At 44.8% G+C, this 2,812-nt stretch overlaps 1 pseudogene; it reads right to left on the reverse strand.

Annotated features, from left to right (window-relative positions):
* Positions 1 to 308: 308 nt before the first annotated feature.
* LOC114795628 (speckle-type POZ protein-like) lies at positions 309 to 2,485 on the reverse strand (annotated as a pseudogene).
* Between the last annotated feature and the right edge of the window lie 327 nt (positions 2,486 to 2,812).

The raw sequence follows: 2,812 nt of genomic DNA on the forward strand, positions 1-2,812 counted from the left end.
TAAACCTTGAGAGGAACAGAAACAAGGCACAATTTACTAATTAAATTACTTAAATGCTATTGACAACTATTAATTAAATTAAGCATATACATGTAAAACACAAGATTTATCTTGTAAAATTAAATCAATGCTAACCCAATACTCTAATATTTACAAGTAGTAATACAACTACTACTAATAAACATATATTATGTGTAAATGAATCTATGCATAACACAATTGTAATAAAATTATTATATTATTGCATGTATATATTATCAAAATGAAACACATATTAGAACAAATGTTAAACTGTTAAAAAAAGAAAATTAAAAGAGCCGAGGTCGCTTGGATGGCGAAGCCCCAGCAGAGACCAGGGAGCGATACAGCTCCCCCATGAGGCAAGGATGATCCATCTGGACGGTCTTCCATCCAGGTGTCCTGAAGACGTCTGAAAAATGGCTAAAAAAGAAAAAGAGATAAAGCACCTTGTTTATTAAAGATTCACACAATACCATCTATCTTCTGAAAGTAAGAAACAGTCCAGATTAAATGAGCTGTGGGAGCATCACCCACCTGTTGATGAAGATGATGGCCTCTTCCTTCAGCTCCGGGGTCAAGTGGAGGTCAGCGATGATGAGGATCTCGGCAGCGTTCTCCACCGTGAGACTCCTGCACAGAACTTCCTCACACATCCTCTTCAGTCGGTCCAGGAGATACTGAAAGAGTGAAAAAGAACATCTCAGATCCTGCTGAGTGAGTGTGTGCTGAGTTTGTATTAGTGTGTGTGTGTGTGTGTGTGTGTGTGTGTGTGTGTGTGTGTATGTGTGTGTCAACAGTAGCTACCATGTCTGCTGCTACTAGGAGCTCAGCGGCCATGTCCTATAGGTTGGGTCCTTTGGGTGCTGTAGATGAAGGTCACCAGCTCTCTCAGGACCTCCGGTTCCACCCCCTGGATCTCCACATGGTTCTAGAAGAGAAAGCAGAGCTGAGATGGTTCTAAACAAGGGCTAAGATTTAGGACAGAGACTTACGATCTGGCGCTCCTTCATGTCATGCGTGAACATGGCCCTGAAGACTGGACAGCGAGCTGCAGAAGGAGAAAAAAAAAGGAACAACGTTAGATCGCCAGAAGATCACCACTTCCACCAATCACTGTTGCCGTTTGTGCACATGTGAGTGTGGTACCTGCTAGGATGGCTTTGTGGGCCTGGAACTCCTGTCCCCCCACAACCAGAGAGCAGTCTGGGAGAAGGGACTGGTCCCACAGGTTCCCGAGCTCATCAGCCATCCTGCACACGGGCACCTTCACCTGCTGAAGCTGGGTGTTCTCCGGTGGGAGCAACACGTGAATCTACAACAAGCCAACACAGCGGTTACTACACTTTACTCAGCTACAACATCCATGCACACAATGGAGGTGGTGCACAGTAACACTGTCAGCGTCCAATAGGAGATGCTGTTACTGACACGTCTAATGTGTTCAGTGTGGTTATGCAGACAGAACATACTTCACAGGTCACTGTCAGGGTGTCGTCCCAAAGAATTCATGCATCCTCGTCCATGATGTCTTCCCGTCTGGCAAAGGTGGCGAATTCAATGACGTTCCCGTCCCTCAAACTGTGGACTTTACTCTCTGCAGAACAAAAGCACACAAGTGAGTTCAGACAGTACACATCTTCATCCCAAATCTGGCAGCGGGCCAGGGTTTGGGTGGGGGCGGAAAAGACACTGCCGTTCTCTCCACACTGCAACCTCTTTACCACTTCTGTTCTGCTCCAGTCCTGGGTGCACCTCATCACAATCCCCTGAACAGAAGACCAAGCAGCAACTTCTCCAACCTTCAGCCTCAACGACACCCTGTTCTCACAAGTCTACACAAGAGACTAGCACAGCAGATCAACAAGAGCCTGCCTTATCACAGATTAAGTAGGACCGATCTATGCCTCTGTCAGACAGAAAACACGTTACGGATCGTTATTGACTGTTCATTGCATAAGTCTGCCTCTGTGGTACTTGTGAAGCTGAGCTGCATTATAACATTATAGCCTTCTCCTAATTCTTGATAATCTGATTAAGGTAAAATCCGGCCCCTTAACGTTTATCAAGATAACTGTAAGAATGTGTGTGAATGAAACGTACTTCCCTTTCCTCTTTTATGTTGGTCGTCCCGAGTACGTTTAATATCTGCATTAAAATCCAGGGTCCCTACACTGTTAACAATCAGACATAATCTTATTTGATTTAACTTATAATAATCATGGATGACTTCTGTGGACGCCCTTTAATTATTACTAAAATTACTAGGAGATTTACTCGCAGGATGAGTCGTCAAACAAGTGGAATTATTAATAATTTACTAAACATCACGTGCACTAATTGATTCCTAACCACACCCTTGAGCTCAATTTACCCTACAACATCATATCAATTATATTTGGTCCTGTCAATACTTACCTAACTTACCTCTCAGTTCCTTACACAGTGACTGTGTGCTGAGGGGCATTGATGTGTGTGTGTGTGTGTGTGTGTGTGTGTGTGCACACTTCTGGTTGGTCTCTCCTGTCTGGTTTTGTCTTGGTTGGTCATTGTTTTGTGCCATATGCAACCCGGAGACGGAGGAAGATCTTCAGCTTCACAAGAGATGTGCAAGATGTTCCCCTTGATGCTGACTTGTTTCCATAACAAGACGTCAGAACGTCACCAGTAGCCTGATCCACCAGACTAGAAAACGTCCGCTCTGCAGATGGGACAGGATGGGTTCTGCTGTAACCAGCGGCCGACGCACTCTGCATGGAAGTCATGCAGACATGGGAGAACCCTCAGCTCCTCG

This window comes from Denticeps clupeoides, chromosome 8 (genome assembly GCF_900700375.1).
Source record: "Denticeps clupeoides chromosome 8, fDenClu1.1, whole genome shotgun sequence".
Classification (NCBI taxonomy): domain Eukaryota; kingdom Metazoa; phylum Chordata; class Actinopteri; order Clupeiformes; family Denticipitidae; genus Denticeps; species Denticeps clupeoides.